The following is a 19569-nucleotide window of genomic DNA, read 5'->3' as shown; positions in this document are numbered from 1 at the left end:
TTGACTAATAAGTCATATTTTGTTATCTTTCTGAAATTCTTTTATTCTTGGATGATGATTACTCTGTTGATATTTGAGGGTTATTTATAGAAACCCCGTTGATTTGTATTGAACTGAATGAAAATGGATCAAAGGGTTAGCTTGGGGCTACTCGTAGCCTCAAGCACCGTGTGACTCTCCGGGACCCGTTTTCTGGGGAGTTATAACTATATGGCTTCAGATCCCTTTTCTTAAAGGGCCCCTTTGTGTGAAGCTGCATGACCAGGGAAGAAAACCTGGGATTACTAGTACATCCCCCAAAATGTTGTGTGACATCATGCACACGGTCACCAAGACCGAACCTTACATCGGCAAATATAAGTTTCTAGTTTTGGTCCCCCCCGAGACCTCCACCTTCCACGGCTTTTCTACACATCCCATCATTATTTCCCAATTAAAACCATTACCAAGCAACCTACCAATTCATTTATCATTTATTAACCAAGGCCATTTAGTGGTGATATTTTCACACCGATCATACTTCCAAGTATTATCCTTCGACAAAGCTTATGGGATTCAATGTACCCCAAATCATTTCCAGTTAACCAAAACCATTTCCACCAAGGCCTTTCCAATCCATTTAAAACCATCTAAACCATTCATACCATTTAGGGCTCCATTACCAAGTTTAAACCATGGATAAGTTCTATTGAAAAACTAATATTGCAATAAAAACATTGTTAAAGACATTTAATAAACATATTGGGGGCATAATATAACCAAAACCAATTCCAATTACCATTAAACCGTTCCCATGTAATCCAATTATCCAAAACCACCATTAGTTCACATAAAGCATAACTAAAACCACGGAAAACCATAAGCTACCATTTAATATCAAAACCTCTAATTTATATTTGAAAACCAATGTCATACAATCAATGAAGTCATGAAAACCTTCATAAGAACCAAGCTTCTAGTTAGAAATAAGAATGACGGAAGAGAACATGCCTTAAACTAAAATGATGATGGAAAGAAATAACCAAGGCAAGCCCCAAATCAATCCTCTTATTGAAACCCTAGCTTCCCTTACCCAAAAGCTTTTGAGAGAATCATAAAGTGTTTATGAGAGTTTCTAAGTGTTAATGAGTGGAATAATAGGATAAATAACCTCCCAAATAGGTTAGAAGTCATCAGAACAGATTAGGATAAGTGGGGAAATATCCATAATAACCCCAATTAAGTTGCACAAAATCTCATCCCATGGGTACGACTGACCCTGACGAGTCATACCGTCTAATCGTATCCTAGCCTCGACCTTTAGATCCAACACTGGCCAGTATAGGAGTCATCCAACAAAGTTATATCCAAAAAATACTATCTATACCCTTCATCTGTACCCCTAGTAGATTAATCCCAAGGAAGATTTAGACACCGTTCACCATATGAGTCCTTAGTATGACTCGTACCCTGGCTTACAGCTCATGGTGAGCCACTCATACTCAGATCAAACCTAAGTAACCAAATCTAGGATTAAGTTAAGGAACCAAATGATATGGACCCACCAATACGACTTGTACCCCTAAGTCGTATCCATTCCAGTAGTAAAAATCGATCCCACCAACCAACACTGGTATGTATATGACTGGACCATACCATCCGTACCCCAACATACGGCTCGTACCCTCGCGTCGTATTGGGTCTAGAGATAATAATTCCAGGAAATTTTCAAAGGACCAGAAACCATGGTGTCTCACTCTCCCCCACTAGGAACATTTGACCTTAAATGACGAACAAGGTAGGGGTAAACACATGCATGAATCATTTGCATTATCAAATATATGTCCAATCTTTAACAAAGTTTGAAAACAAAAAGGCAAAGATATTAATCTTTCCTATAACAATCTCTGAAAATAAAGATGTGTTAAAGACACATACCCTCCGCACGAATCCTAGGAGTTAAAAATAAATGCGGATATTTGGACTTCATGTCCTCCTCCGTTTCCCATGTATCTTCTTCCCTCTTATGATTCCAACAAAGAAACTTAACCCAAGATACATCCTTGGTCCGCGAACCTACCTAACGAAGATCCCAACTAAGATTTCCTTATAAAATAGAGAATCTGTGAGACCCAATCCTTACAAAGGAACAACTAAAGAAGGATAACCAATGCATTCCTCAACATGGAAACATAAAATACCGGATGAACCGAGCTCAATCAAGTAGGAAACCCTAGCTCATAAGCAATGTTACCAATTCTCTGTAAAACCATATATGACCAACATGATAGGAACTGAGCTTCCCCTTCTTACCAAATTGCACTACTCTCTTCATAGGAGATACCTTGAATAAATCATTATTCCCAACCTTGAACTCCAAGTATCTAGGCCTAACATCTGGATAGGACTTTTGGTGACTTTGGGAAGCCTTAAGCCTATCCCGAATCAGCTTCACATTCTCTATAGGCTGGTAAAACAAGTTTGGACCAAACATATCCACTTCACTAGCTTAAACCAACCAATAGGAGACATACACCTCCTACTATACAATGCCTTAAAAAGGGACACACCAATAGTAGAATGATAGCTATTGTTGTAAGAAAACTCCACCAAAGGTAGATTATCAACCCAATTTCCACCATAATCAATCACACAAGCCTGAAACATATCCTCGAATGCCTGAATAGTTCTCTTCACTTGCTCATCCATCTACGGGTGGAAAGCATTACTCAGACTAACCTTAGTCTCCAACCTTTTCTGAAATGATAACCAAAAGTGAGATATAAACTGCGTGCCATAATTTGAAATAATCAAAATAGGTACCCCATGCAGCATCACAATCTCCTGAAGATAGAGTTTTGCATAATCCTCCACCGAAAAGGTAGTCCAAACTTGCAAAAAGTGGGAAGACTAAGTCATCCTATCCATGATGAACTAAATAGAATCATATTGATTCCAAGGCTGAGGAAGATCGGTAACAAACTACACATTGATAACTTCCCATTTCTACTAGGGAAAATTAATTTCTTAATACAATCCTCCTGGCCTTTATGTGCTTAACCTTAACCTGTTGACACACGATGCATTTTGCAATAAAATTAGCCATATCCCTCTTCAAGACATTCCACCAATAGATCTCTTTAAGATCATGATACATCTTAGTTGAGCCGTGATGAATAACATAGCGCAACTCATGCACCTCAACCAAAATCCTTTGTCACAAACCATCGACATTAGGAACACATAACCTCTTTTGGTACTATAAAGTACCATCACCGTTGATCTCAAACACCACTACCTTTTACATACCCAAGTCACTCTTGATTTTCATCAAGATAGGATCTAGCACTTGCTTCTCCTTAATCTCTGTAACAAGAGACGATTAAAACACTTATTTTGCCATCACACCACTATCCTTGGAGTCTAAGAGGTGAACTCTAAGATAATCCAAGTGCTGAATATCCTTCAGCAATTCCTACTTTCCTTCTTCCACATGATCCAAACTCCCCATGGATAACTTACTAGGAGCATAAGCAACCACGTCAACCTTACTTGGGTGATAGTCAAGACTCATATCATAGTATTTAAGAAGGTCAAGCCATCTCCTCTGCCTGAGATTAAGATCTTTCTGAGTGAACACATATTGTAGACTCTTATGATCAGAAAAGATATCTACGTGCATACCATATAAATAATACCAACATATTTTCAAAGCAAACACATCCACCAATAGCTCTAAATCATGAGTACGATAGCTCCTCTTATGCACTTTCCATTTCCTGGAAGCTTAGGCAATCACCTTCTCATGTGCATTAACACACAACCAAGACCTACCCGAGAAGCATCATAATAAACCGCGAACCCATCATTGCCTTGCGATAAAGTCAGAATTAGAGGCGAAGTTAAATTATCCTTAAACATGTCGAAACTCCCTTCACAAGCATCTGACTAAGAAAACTTAACCTACTTCTGAGTTTACTTAGTCAAATGAGCAACTATCGACAAAAAGCTTTCCATAAACCGCCTATAACACCCAGCTAAAGCTAAGAAGATCTGAATATTGGATAGAGTCATGGGTCTAGGCCACCTCTTCACCCCAACAACTTTTTGTGGATCCACCATCATCCCCTTACTAGAAATAATATGACCCAAGAAATTTATAGAGTTCAACACAAACTGACACTTGGAGAACTTGGCATACAACTATTGTTAGGTTAAGGTCTACAACATCACACGAAGGTGATTAGCATGATCCATCTCACTCTTTGAATAAACTAGAATGTTATCGATAAACACAATAACAAAAAGTTCTAAATACTGATGAAAAACCCTATTCATTAGATCCATAAACATCATCAAAACATTAGTCAACCCAAATGACATTACCAGAAACTCAAAGTGCCCATACTGAGTATCAAAATATATCTTAGGAATATCCACCTCTCTAATCTTTAGTTGATAGTACCCGGACCAAGTTCTATCTTAGAAAAAACCTTGGCACCTTGCAACTGAGAGAACAAATCTTCTATCTTTGGAATAGGATACTTATTCTTGACCATCACATTATTAAACTGCCTATAGTCAACGCACATCCAAAGGAAACCATCATTCTTATGCATAAGCAATACCAGTGCACCCTATGTAGATACACTAGGATGAATAAACAACTTATCTAGAAGATTCTTAAGTTGCTCCTTAAGTTCTCTTAACTCAGCCAAAGCCATTCTATATGGAGAAATAGAAATTGGATGAGTGTACCAAAACTAGATCAACACTAAACTCTATTTTCCTATTTGGAGGAACACCAGGAAGATCATCCAAAAAGACCTCTGGAAACTCATTAACCACTGGAACTAACTGAAAGAAGGACCTTTCGAGTTAGAATCTTTAACCTGAACCAAGTGATAATGACAACCTTTAGAGATTAACCTCCAATCTCTAAGATAAGAAATAAATTTTCCCCTAGGAGCTAAAGAACCACCCTATCATTCTATAAACGAATTATCGGGGAACCTAAAAATAATCATATCGATCTGACAATCCAAAGATGCATAATAAGAGTGCAACCAATCCATACACAGAATGACATTAAATCCACCATACCCGATTTAAACAGATCCACTAAGGTCTGCTTGCCACCAACAGATACCACACAATCCCTATAGAGCACTTAGTAATAACTGAGTTACCTACTGGGTAGAAATAGAATAAGGATCCAAAATAACTTCTGGATCAAAACCAAAAAATACAGCTACATAAGGAGTCATATAGTAGAGAGTGGACCCCAAATCAAGCAAACAATATATGTAATTGGGAGAAAAGTTGTAATGTACCATTAACGATATTGGTTGATTCCTCGAATTGCTATCGGGATGCCAAAGCATACAATCTATTTTGACCAATACTAGAAGCAATAATAGTAACAAATGTAAATGCAATACCACCAGGTGCAGGAGTAGAAGATGAAGCCACATGAATATTATTCTCCTCCATAGAAACCTTATTAACTGGATAATTCCTAAGCCAATGGCCTGCCTAGCCACACTTAAAGCATTTGTCCCTTTTTTAATCGCAATAACCTCGATGAGGACGACTACAAACCAACAAGGAGGGTATAAAGAAACTAAATAACCTCCGCTTGCCAGATATTGAGCACCCTGTGCAAGGAAATTATCACCACTTTAATGATGCTTGTCGCCTGACTGGTAAAGAGCACTAGCAGAAGAGTAGGAACCAAAACTCCCCAACTTTTTTTTCTGCTATTTTCCACCATCCCGACCACTCTGGGTCATCGCACCTCCCTGGTTAGAAAAGCTACACCTTTCACTCTATCTATCCCCAAACTCTGCCTATTTTCTATTTTCATCATCCAGTTGTTGTATATGAAAAGTTAATATAGAGATGTCCATATCTTTAAATAGCAAGGCAGTCTTTCTCTTAACAAATCAGATCTTGATTCAACCCAGAAGTGAACTTCCTAATTTTTGCCCGTATATCAGCAACTAAATAAGGAGCATACCTTGACAATTGGTAAAACTTCAAGGAATATTCCTTGACAGACATCCTCTCTTTGTTGAGGTTCATAAATTTCTCCATCTTTGATTGACTCAGCTATTAGGGAAATAAATGATTTAAAAAGGCCTTAGAAAAATTATCCCATAAGACTTATTCCTCCACATCACCCCTATTATTGTTCCACTCTTTATACCACTGATATGCAACATATTTGAGTTGATAAGCTGTAAAGTGTATCCTCTCCACAGTATGACATGGACTAAAATTGGGCCAAGTCATAGGGGCACCTTAAGCACACTGTACCGGAGGTCCCCCCGTAACCCACCTTAATATCATCACAACAACTAAAAGGGTCGATTGAATCCAAACCTTATAATAAGATAGTGAAAATATAAGGCCAATAGTCAACACTTAGACAATAACTAACATTCCATTAATGCCAATAGTCTAGCCAAAATACCTAAGTCCACAGTCATCCACTAAATCTATAATCAACCAAAGTCAATAATATGTTGAGACAAGCCCCCAACAATAGCCAAGTACTAAATCTATACAAGTCTACGACATAGTGTAACGTGACTATGAAAGGTAGATCTTTTGGTATATGGAAGCTCACCACTTAAAGGTGTAACCACTCAATTTTTCTAGAACCAAAATGTCACACGGTGCTCGTGATACCGAAGGATCACAGGCTAATCCTCTACTGATATCTGTACCTGAGAACTGTATAATATTGATAATAAATATGAAAAATAGCCATAACGTTCAAAATATCTAAAAATACTCAAAACTGAAAACTGATTACTGATACATCTGTCCAAAAAGCCTCAAAACTGTTTGAACTGTGGAGTTGATAGGACATACCCCCAACTAACTCCATCTACTAAAAATAAACTAAATCTGATGAGATAATAAAATAATGATCATCCTCTAATGAAGAGGACTCACTGCTACATCTACTGCTGCTGACTGGGACTAAGCTGCTAAGGGTACTCTGGATCTCGTGCCTCTGAACCTATGGTGTCAAATAAAACACCATAGTATAAATGCATTAATACGGGAATGTACTAAGTATGAAGATGAGGTTAGGCTAAATGCAATAGCTTATGCATAAACAATTACTTAACTGAACAATCATGAGAGTACTAAATAAGAACACATGCATGAATGCATAAATCATAACTGAAATCATCGTGAATCAAAATACTGCAACTCGAGTACTGCTTTACTGTTATCTGAACTCACTCCTAATACTGAGATACTAAACAACTGAATCTCCTAATATTGATAATTGAGTACTGGAGTTGAGATCAGTCCTCTCTAGAAAGTGATCTTGAAAACTGATGTTACTGGAGCTGATTAACTGAATCTACTCACATTAATGACTGTACTCTGAGCTTACTACTCTCGAATGACTAAATCTAAAATCAAACCACTCTAACGGATGATCCCCAAATCTACTATCAATGATAAGAAATGATTGTGTTTGAGATCCAACTTATCTAGCGGAAGATCTCTAAATCTGATAATGAGAATACTCAACTGAGTCTGAGAACAAGATCAGGCCTATCTAATGGGTGATCTGGATCTAATAATGAGGTTACTCAATTTAATTTGAGACTGAGATCAAGCCTATGTAACGGGTGATCTCTAGATCTGATAATGAGATTACTTAACTGAATTTGAGACTGAGATCAAGCCTATCTAATGGGTGATCTCTGGATCTGATAATAAGATTACTCAACTGAATTTGAGATTGACATCAAGCCTATCTAACGAGTAATCTATGGATCTGATAATGAGATTACTCAACTGAATCTGAGATTGAGATCAAGCCTATCAATGGGTGATCTCTAGATCTGAGAATTTTGATACTAATTAACTTTATAAGGGACCAGGCCTATCTAGTTAGTGGTCCATAAATCTATGGAACTATCTGAGTTCCTTACTAAGACAGGTGATTGTATCTGATAGTCCTGATTTTTGAGTTCAACTCTAAAGACTGGTACTTAAACTGCAACAGTGGGAGTGCTCACTGAACTGACATGCCCCAAATCTAAACTAGTAGGGTCTAATCTATAACCCCAGCTGGAAGGGTGTCAATACTGTGCCACGAGTAAAGACCTCAACTCTGGTCAAGCCTCTCAATGGGTGACCCTCACAGAAAGTCAAGCCTAAGGCAGTATAATACTTAAGCCTTTTCCTAATAGGTGACTCCTGAATCTTGTGTTGGCTACGCAGTTCTGGAGTTTAGGGATTGCTCCTAATGACTCTGCCCCTCTAATGGAGATCTGCCATCCCTGCACTTATTCGGTGCTAGCTTTCACTCCTAACTAAAAGACTCTGAACTAATTATTAATTGAAATTAGACTGAGCTGAGTCTGTTACTGATTATATTTCTCGAATGATCTGATTTAGTTACACTGAATTCACTTGGTTCTGTATCTGACGAAATACTACTGAATCTCGTCATCTGGCTAAATGATACTGAGCTTGAGATAGATTACTCGAATACTACTGAGTACTGAACTGAACACTTAAATACTACTAGATCTGAGCTAAGTGCTGAACTGAGGCTAGAATACTAGCGATACTGAGATTACTTAAGTTCTTTATCTATCTGAGAGTACAGAGTTCTATAACTCACTGAGTTCTGAGAATTATGGCTTGACTGAGATTATCAAAAAAACTAACACTGGCTCTAAGCTACAGCTAATTTATCGTGTATAAATACCCCCAGGACTCGATGACATAAAAGTAACATAAAATTATTCTTGAATAATTCAAGACCATAGATATTCATTCACCATCATAATCACTAAAGCATCTCTTCAAGCATTTAGTAATCATAAACATGTGATAGTGTAGGGAGATATACTATTGGCTCATACTCCATTCAACAAGGTCTTGCATCAAACACTTAACATATATTAAATTTTTAGTATGTATCGAAGAGCACATAATTGGGGAAATTCATGCTATCATGTCAGAATTAATTCACTAAGGCTTTTCAACAAATACTTGGCATGCATGGGCTTGCACACAATTGGGGATTTCTAGTCAACATGCTATAATGGCTCTAATTCTTTCACATAAGCATTTTATCAAATATATGGGGAGCATGCCTTGCTTATTCAACAATTTCTACACTTAATTGACATAAACACATCACTAACAAGAAACTTGAAGAGGGCTTATCATGAACATCACATGAATATCACATACTAGGGTCAAAGCTTGAAACCTCATAAACAAAACATGAATTAAAAACTCAATAATAGCATGAACTCTAATTTCAATTCACATGAATCATGAAAACCCATAATCATAAGATCTTTGAAATTTAGAAAAGGGTTCTTGAGCTTTTTGGATGAAAGGGACCTAAGAATCAACATCTACATACCTTAGGGAAACTCTTTCTTGAAGGCTCTTAGAGAGATTCTAGATTTCTTGATTTTTCTTGAAGAAGAAAGAAGAGTTTTGATTTTGTAGAAACCCTAGCTTTTGATTTTGAAGAGGAGAAATAAAGTTGTGAGCCTTGATCGGGTATAAATAAGGGCTGAAAAAAGTGGAAAAAGATCAAAAAGTGCTTTTTTAAAATGAGTTAAAAATGCTGAACGGGGGTTGCGACGGTTGAAGCGATGGTTCGTCGCTTAGTCTGACGGTCCGTCAGATCGTCCATCGCACATCGGTCAGAAAAAGAACACACTACCTCAATGAGAAAGTCTCATCGATGGTCTATCACTAACTCGATGGTCCATCATATTATCCATCGTACGTTGGCTAGGATGAGGCCACACTGCCACTGCAACGACGGTCCTAGTGATGGTCCATCGCAAACCTGATGGTTCGTCATCTTGGCCGTCAAACTTGGGCTAGAAAATGGAGTTAATGCCTTGGTTGTGATGGTTTGGGTGATGGTCCATCACAAGCTCAACAGTCTGTCAACCCAGCCATCGCACCTGGGCGATTCCGACTACTTTCTATAAAATGGCCATAACTTCTTTGTCCGATTCTGGATTTTGAAGAAATTGGTATCGACAGAAAGCTTATTCAATGATCTACACAAAAAAATTTTATATTGTAGAAATTATACATGGTTTAAAATATTTATCACATGAGAAGATACTTCTCAACCTTTTAGGGACAGATTTACACTCCATTGAACATGCTCTAAGGCTTAGACTATGAGAAAATTTTATGGGGTCTTACACAAGGTCAATGCCCGAATTGCTTGAACACCTTTTCACTATGTAAAAGAAGAAGATGCTCTGGCCCCTACATTTCATGTAGACATAGCATCTAGAGATGGTTAGCGGTTGGAGCGCTAGCATATAACCCAAGGATAAGGATAAAATAGCATGGTTTTCCATTCCAAGTCAAATCATCATATTCAATCATATTTACACAAGTATAGGCATTTATGAAGATTCATGTACTAATATTTACACAATGTACCAAAGCATAAGACAATTTATAACATGCATTGTCAAATGATTCATTCATAGGACAAGGAATGAAGAACTTTCAATCTTCCACCTTATCAATTTTATAATCTTAAGCTTCATCATTACATTAGTCACGGTGATCCAAACCCTAAACCAAATCAACCAATAATTATATTCTACTAAGTCCACAAAGTTAACTAATTCAACCAATTAAAAAAATTTAATCAATTTCATTAGGAAAGGGACCTGAGATACAAGCCATCTCATTGGACTAGGAACTTGAATCACTAGTCATCACATCAAACTAGGAACTTGAATCACTAGCTACTTTATTAGATGAGAATTCAAATCACTCATTGTTTTATTGGACTAAGAACTTGAATCGCTAGTCATTTCATCGATCTAGGAAGTTAAATCACTAGTCATTTCTTTTGATGAGGTATTTTAACCTTAAGAGATCTCTTTTGACTAGTAACTCAAATAACTAGTCAGTTCACTAGTCTAGGAACTCGAATCACTAGTTGTTTCTTCAGATGAGGAAATCGAATTACTCACCATTTTATTAGACCAGGAACTTGAATCAATAGTCATTTTAATAGACAAGGATCTCTAATTACTCATTGTTATTAGAAGACATTTGAACTCTTAACCCATTAGTTCATGCATTAGCATCCATACAATTCACTTCACATTTAAGGACTTTAGCTCAATTAGCCAATTCAACACTATATATAACTACCTGGTCCTTATGGGAGACTTCATTACTCAACCATTTCAATAGGACGATGCCTTAGTAAATTTCATCATACAATTTAATTCATATTCATCAAGACCCATAACGTCTTCATGGAAATATTTATCGATTATACACTTATAACACCCCATATTTTTGGGCTAGACTTTGAAATATTGCTCTTCCATGTGTAAACTATAATCCCATGATTTACTTTTGAATTCATATGTCATGATATTTATCCTAGTTTGTGAAGTGATTTCAAGGCAAAAAATATTCATAGGAATCACTTAGAACAAAGTTGAGCTAAGAGCCTTTGATTCGTCCATAGTTTGGTATATGTTTCTACAAGGTTCTAATTTAAATACGTTTAACTTTTTATATACGTGGAATTTATCGTATCAAGACCTAAAATTTTTTAGATAATTGAGTTAGCTATTCAACGATACAAATTTTGCCTTAATATGATACCCGAGCAAAAAGTTATTGCCATCCAAAGGGGTGTGCATCACCTAACAATCACCTACCCAAACAAGGGGTAGGTGATTAGCCATGTATCGCCCAGCCCAGATCTAGGCAATTTGAAATGCATCACCCATCTTGGCTTAGGCGATTGACTGGGCATCGCCTAGGTCATTGCCCAATGCCAAAAACACTCTATTTTGACTTTAATAAAGGGTGTTAAAGTCATTTCACACACCTAAACTATCCCTAATCACATCAAAATGTTTTGATGATGTATTAAACATATTAACTTTATCCTTTTAACCCTAAGAAATCAGTAAAAAAATCAAAAAACCTCCTCCATTCACAAGAACAAAAATCCAAGTGTCATCTCTCAAGAATCAAGAAGTTAAGTTCCAGTTTCAAAGTCCTCTCCAAGGATTCATCTAGTCAAGGTATGTGGGGTTATGAACAAGGATACTCTTTCATACTTGTTCCCAAATCCTGCTTTTAAGTTAAGATTCCATGATTTTCAAATTAGGGTTCATACCCACACTATCTCATTTTGAGTTTATGAATTTATAAGTGATTTAAGTATTGAAGTGCATATTTGTTTCATCTATTTATGCTTTCACTTGAAGATTTATATCATGAATTTCACTTCCTTAGCATGAATTAATATTGTTGAATATTTTAAGAGAATTGTTGAGAATGAAGCTTTATTGTAAAATTCTGAATATTTAAGTATAAATGCTTTAAACCTCAAGCATAAGTTTTTGAGATTTCAAGAAGACTATGATCTTAATTTCTTCTTTGATAAGTTTATACCGAGATTTATAGAATGAAGTGATATTTTGATCCTAATCTAAGACATGAAATCCATATTTATTCATCTTGAGTTTGAATTAAAGCAAAGAGAAGCATAACTAATTTTCATTCTATAAACTCTTATACTATTTTAACATGGATTTCCTAAAGTTTGAGCATATGAGCAATAAGGTAGTAGTAGTTATCACCGAGTTGGGTTTGAGTCTAACATAGGTTAAGCTTATTCTTAATATAGATGAAGTTCAATATAGTGATCACTTAAGTTAAGGTTCTATTCTGATGGTAAGGGTAGAATAGCTCTCCCCAATATATGTAAGATGTTGGACTCCATGTTAGCTCACATGGTTAAGGTCAGTTAGAAAAACCTCCCTAAGAAATAATAAAAGTAAATATTTTAGTACTCTGTGTTATGGATTACAAAGTTATTCAGTATGGTTTATTATTCATGATTTATGAGTTATCAATAATATGTTTTATTCAAGCCCAAGGTGAGTCATTTACACTTAGCATGCATCATTTGAAAATTTATATGAATATTCAGTTATTGTTTTACTTATGCATTCACCACCATATACTCAGTTTATTACAAAAGTACTAATCCATATATATATATTTATGTGCTACATTATCTCATAATATAGGTACCAGTTGTAGTGCACATATCATAATAACACAGTTGATGCATTTAGTCAGTAGATAATGAGTTCTTTTGATTCGAGAACTCAAGTTAACTATAGTTTTAGTACCATTCTTTTATTTAGTTGTATTGATTTGGGATGGCTGGGGATCATGTCCCAGCTACTAATAGTCAATATTAGTAGAGGCTTCATAGGCAGTAATTAGAGTTGATGTATTTGATTTTAGTTTGTCTTGTATAACCGAGATGAAAATATTTTAAATAGTCTTATTTTGAATGTGTTCAACTAAAGACTTCTATTCAATTTATTACTTCGAGTTTGATATTATTAAATCAGTAGCTCAAGCAATATGCCAGTACAAGGGTTATCTTAGGATCACTTATGGTCTTAAGTACCATGTGACGTCCAAGGGGTAATCTCGAGGCATTACAAACAAGGTATCAGAGCCCAAAGTTCACGTTTCCTAGGGTGCCTTTAAAGTCGTGGCTAGTAGAGTCTTGTGAAATGGTACAGAGACGTCTATACTTTTTTTTGTGTCTACAGGGCATTTAAGAAATGTTTCCCTTTTTCATGCTCTAGAGCTTGTTTTGAATTTATTCTCTCAGACACTTATTTTATTTCATGTGTTACTCTATAGTTCTCCATCTATAACCTTTTGACATAACCTGAGCACTAGATTCCAATTTCTCATAATATGATGCTCTCAGTTTTACCATCAATAACTTTAGAAGTTATACAAGAGGCTTGAGAGAAGCTCGTTAGTGTGTTATAAGACCCTTAAGTCAAAACCTTGTATCCTCATCCATATGAGTTGTCCAAATAAGATAAAATATGTTATGTATTTAGATTCCTTATTAACCGCTTTAATCCAGATAGTGCTCATGAGAAGAGATAGTATTAATACAAAGTATTAAATAGAGTTTGCATCTGAGGGATGTTATGACCTTGAGTATTATGATTCATAAGTAGTAGAAAATTCTTATAGTTGGAATTATGGGTTTAGAAGTATAGTGACAAGAAATATGGTAATGGCGATTGATTGAATGTATATAGTTAAACTTTTGCATACGATCGAGCTAGTAGTGATGGGATAAGACGTTGTGTGTTAGTTTAGGGGTAATGAATGTGGTACATGTTCCTTGGTTAAAGGTAGATAAGGAGTTATTAAAGTTATTTATTGTGTTAGTAAAGTATAGGTTATTGATAAAAGTATTTGGTGGTTGGGTATTGTTAATTTAGGCTTTTCTTAAGGTTGCAAGGAGATTAGTTTAACCATATAGAGCTATGAAAGAAATTTTAGTATATATGGGTGAATAGTAGTGATGTGTAGAGGGACAATATGCTAATGGATTATAATAATATGGGTCATACAATCATGATCAATTATTGTTATCATGAGGTTCTAGTGTACTGGTGTTTCTTGATGTATTTTTATATCTTCCAAGTAAGAATAGTATATGAGGTCGGGTTTCTAATTTGTCTATCATTAGACACTGAGTTTGAATAGAGGATGATCATCGAGGTAGAAATAATGATTGCTTGGTTAGTGATGCTAGTTATATGGAAGTGATCTAGTAGGCTTAAACAGTATATGCATGAGTTTAAGTTCATTGATTTGGAATTGAGTATGATGTTGTTGGAATGATTTAGATATGTACCCAAGGTGATATGTTGGTTGCATTATTTTCTAAGATTATTAAAGGTTGTGTGTGGTTAGTAGTACCCTTAAGTTTCTAATTGAGAAGAGGGCTAGTTATATAGTATATGGTGTTCTTAATATCTAAGTTAAGGAGTTATGGATAGATGATATTGAGTCATTTGGTATGATTTAGATTCTCATAGTTTAGGGAATAATATAATTTTAGATATGCGATATTAGTAGGATATGATGGAAGTAGTATGGTTCATTAAAGGTTTGGGGATATCCATGTTAAGAGTTAGAATATATGTCTGAATCTAGGATGATTGAACTAATAGAAAGAAGAGTTAAAGCTTTAGATTATGTGAACTCAGATTATGTTATGCTCATCAGGATTCTAAGTTAGTAAGTGTTCAAGCTATTGTATGATGACCATTGGGGCTATAGAAAGTTAAGTGTTGTATCTTAGAAGGAAGTATTAGCAGTGGGTTTTAAAATTTCAAGTGTAGTCTTTTAGGGTGAGTTTATTATTTATGTGTATTATTATATCTAAGACTCTAGATTAGAATGGTTGAAGCAAAGTTTAGAGTTTATTAAAGGGATCCACAAACTTAGAATGATGGGTTAAAGATAAGGTAGAGATGATAGAATAAGTAACCAAGTCAGGTTTTTAGATCCTAGTAGTGATGCTAGTAAGTTCTGGAATAGCAGTAAGGGAGGAAGGTACACGACCCATTCTTATCTCAGTTCAAATTTTTGTACTTCAGTCATCATGATATCTACTCATGCCTTACATGTTAGCTCCATGATCATACCTTATATCTGTACACTTCCCAAAGAATCATATATTCTTTCTGTCCCTAGCATAAGGAGTTCTAGTTCACTTAGCAGTACGAATCATGTGTCATGAATTTATGAACTCAAAACTTAGGTCATGCAGTTCATGACCCATGTACTCATGCTTCACAGTATGCTTAGTTTCTAGAACTCATGGCCTCAGTTAAGTGTCTAAGTTATGCATAGTATTCTTACATATTCCAGGTTTGTCAAACCTTGCACTTTCTTAGTTTAGCTCAACCCCTAGTACGTGCCCATAACACTTAGAACCTAAAAATAAAGCTAATATTGAGGTTTTTAGTCATTTTTGACTCTTTTTAAACTCCGAGGATTCTTGAGTTGACCTTCGGGCCCAAAATGCTGATTTTTGAGTTGCATTATATTCAGGGATGTAAGTAGCATATCTCGGGCAAGTTTTGGCTTTTTTGGACTCAGATTGGATGGTGGTTGGATTGGAATTCTAGCAGCTCACTGCTATTCTATTGTGTCGCAGTGAGTATGGTGTCAAGAGGTCTACCGCATTGTAGTAGAGTGTGAAAAGTCATTTGTTAATTTCTAGAGGGTCACCGTGATCCACCGCATCGTATAGGTATCACGATGACCTACTCACTGCATCGCGGTGACCCCCAAATTAGCAATGGTCCCATTTCTAGTAAGTCAACGAGATTCCATCGTGTCGTGGTGGGTATCACAATGACCTATTTGGTGCATCGTGATGAGGTCGTGATCAACATTCCAATTGCAAGATTTAAATCCCCAAGGGTAGTTTTGTCTTTTACTAAGACCCCAAATCGTGAAAACAGAATATTAAGTGAATTTTTGAGCAAAATATACTCATTATTCATCAAATTCCTCTCCAAGAAACCCTAGATCTTCAATTTTAAACTTCAAGAAATCCAAAATTCACCGTTCCTTTGCCAAGATAATTCAAAATTCAAGTTTCCCAGTTCAAGAACTTCAAAAAACAATCTTCAAGAACACAAAAAGGAATTCAAAGTCAAGTGCCTTCATCAATTTAGTCAATTAAGGTATGTGGGGTTATTAACAAGGGTAAATCTTTCATCCTTGTGCCGAAAACTAGTTTTTCAACTTGAATTTACATGAATATACATGATTTGAGTATAAGGTTTATACCCAATTGTAATTACTTGATGTTTATAATGTTACAAGCAATTTGAATGTTGAATTGCATCTCTATTTAACGTATCCATACATTTGGATTGGTTTTACATATATTGAGAATAGAATTTTATTGTCTGGACTAGATTTGTTAAAGAAATTTCAAGAATTTGATTATCAAGTCATAACCTTGTGAAGATTTGATATAAGTGAAAGAATGGGTTATTAAGCCCTAGTTTGAATATTGATATTCCAAGAAGATTATGCTTTTAAGCATCCTAAGATTAGTTTATATTCAGTTTTTAACAACATTGATCATTTGATCCTTAGCTGAGATATGGAATCCACTTTATCAATTTTTAATTACCTTTTTTATTACAGTTTAAAGTAAATAAATGCATAACTAGTTTTCATAGTAAACCCTTATGTTATCTTTAAAGTGGATTTCCTACAGAATGAGCATATAGATTAAAGGGAGTAGTATTTAGCACCGAGCGAGAAGTATGGGTTTGGCGCATACTACTTCCCCAGAACTACGAACCAAAGTAGGTACATATTTAGATTATATTCCATTTGTATATGGATACAGATACAGATTATGATCAGTTAGCTCAGGTTATACTCCCTGCCAAGAGTATGACACTTCTCCGCAACATGAGGTTTTCCCCTCAGGGGAACTAGACATTGGACTCCATGATAAATCACATTGTTTATGTCAGTTAGAAGAACCATGCTAACAACAAAGACTTACAAAAAATCATTAGAATTTAAGTGTGAAAGCTCAAAGTTTCATTCAGATACTGTTTTATATTGTTTTACATCAGATATTAGTCATGAGATTTCAGCATTCAGTTTATAGATATAAAAGTGAGTCCTTTCTATACTTAGACTGCATGATTTAAAGATAGAATACAAGTACAACTTTTAGAAAGAAATTAGATGGCTCACAAAACTTACACAGTATGCTTTATCATTTATGATTTTCAGCTTTTAGTTATTCAAGCCAATATGAGTCATTACACTTAGCATGATTTCTTTCATAAATTTTTATGAACACTGAGATATTATTTTACTAATACATTCATCCCATATGCTCAGTACATTCGAAAGTACTAATCAATATATATGTCTATGTGTTACATTGTTTAATAATCTAGGTTCAGGTGCTCAGTTTCAGCAGCGTGATCAATTGTGAGCATCTCTATCTACATCCCGAGAGGTGGTGAGTTCTCATAGTTTGGGGACCCTATTATTCGAACTTTCAATTTATTAAAGTATCCTACTTATTTATTTTTAGTCAAATTTAGTCAGTTAGGGGTCTGTCTTAGTGGCTCTCTAGTTGTTAGTAGTAGAGGCTTGTCAAACTACTAGTTATAACTTAGATTTCCAGTGTTGATTATCCAGTGTTTTAAGTGAAGTATTCTTAGATATTATGTAAAGTTAATTCTAGTTTAGATCAGACAGAATTCAACATTCCAGCATTAATTATAGGTTTATATTTCTCTATTATGAGTTTCAGATTTAGTAGAAGGCTTATAGGGTTAGCTTGAGACTACTTATAGTCTTGAGCACTATGTGACATGTTGGTACCCCTTTTTGGGACGTTACAAACTTGGTTTCAAAGACTAAGGTTTTAAAGAGTCCTAGGGAGTCAGACAAGTCGCGTTACGTAGAGTCTTGATCATGGTGTGAAGTGCGCCACATTCAAGAGAAAGAGGCTACATAATAATATAAGAAATTATTCTTTTCTTTCATGATCCATTGTGCTTACAGTTGTCTCTATCTACTTTTAATTCATGTTCTTACATAACAGAATATGCCTCCCCACAGAGTTAATGCCTGCAGAAATGATAACCAGCCACCCCGGCTTGTTGATCTTCTGAATGAGAATATGTCTTATGCTAAATTCTAGGCTGCCTTTTAGGTGTTGGCCTCAGCTGTGACTGCCAATGATCAAGGCAAATATCAGGCTATAGTCTGATGTCAGCAAAGGGATGATTTAGCTATATCCAGACTTTATGACTTTATGAGGATGAATTTGCCTAGATTCTTTATGGCAAAGATAGGTGAGGACCCACCGTTGTATCTTGATGAGTTGAAAAAGATCACATAAGTTATGCATGTTACTGAAGAGGAGAGCGTAGAAATGGATTTATACCTACTGAAGGATGTTTCATATGATTGGGTGGTTATATGGAAGAATGGTAAAGGTGAGAATACAGCTCCTTTGAGTTGGCAGGTTTTTCAGGATGCATTTCTACACATGTTTTTTCTGTGTTAGTTCTGAGAAGCAAGGATTGAGGAGTTCATAAACCTAAGGTAGGGATCTATGACACTAAAAAAGTACTGTCTTAAGTTCAATCAGTTATTTAAATATGCTCCTGATTTGATAGCTGACTTAAGATCTAGTATGAGTAAGTTTGTTACCGGAGTGTTTTGTTTAGTAGTTAAGGAGTGTAGGAATGCCATGCTTATTGGGTATATGGATCTTGCTAGACTGATGACTCATGCTCAGCAAGTTAAGGCAAAAAAGTTAAAGGGAAGAGATAGGGGAAATAATAAGGCTAGAACTGGGCAGTTTGAGTATGACCAACCAATATTTTTAGGGGAAACCATTCACAGTGTTAGGTTTGCCCATCTATACCGGTGCTATCTTCAGCCAGCGCTCCTACACCCAAATACAAGCAGGAACAGTGGGATAGAACTTCTACGTCTAGGTCTTAGAATAGTGTGGGTGGAAGGCCCAATTATCTAACATATGCTAAATATCGTAAGAATCATCTTGGTGAGTGTTTATTGGGAAAGAAAGGTTGTTTTGGGTATGGCAAGTTGGGTCACGAAATCAAAAAGTACCTATATGCTACGCAAGGAAGCAGGGATGTTCATCCC

Source organism: Capsicum annuum, chromosome 8 (genome assembly GCF_002878395.1).
Source record: "Capsicum annuum cultivar UCD-10X-F1 chromosome 8, UCD10Xv1.1, whole genome shotgun sequence".
NCBI lineage: Eukaryota > Viridiplantae > Streptophyta > Magnoliopsida > Solanales > Solanaceae > Capsicum > Capsicum annuum.
This window is presented reverse-complemented; position numbering follows the sequence as displayed.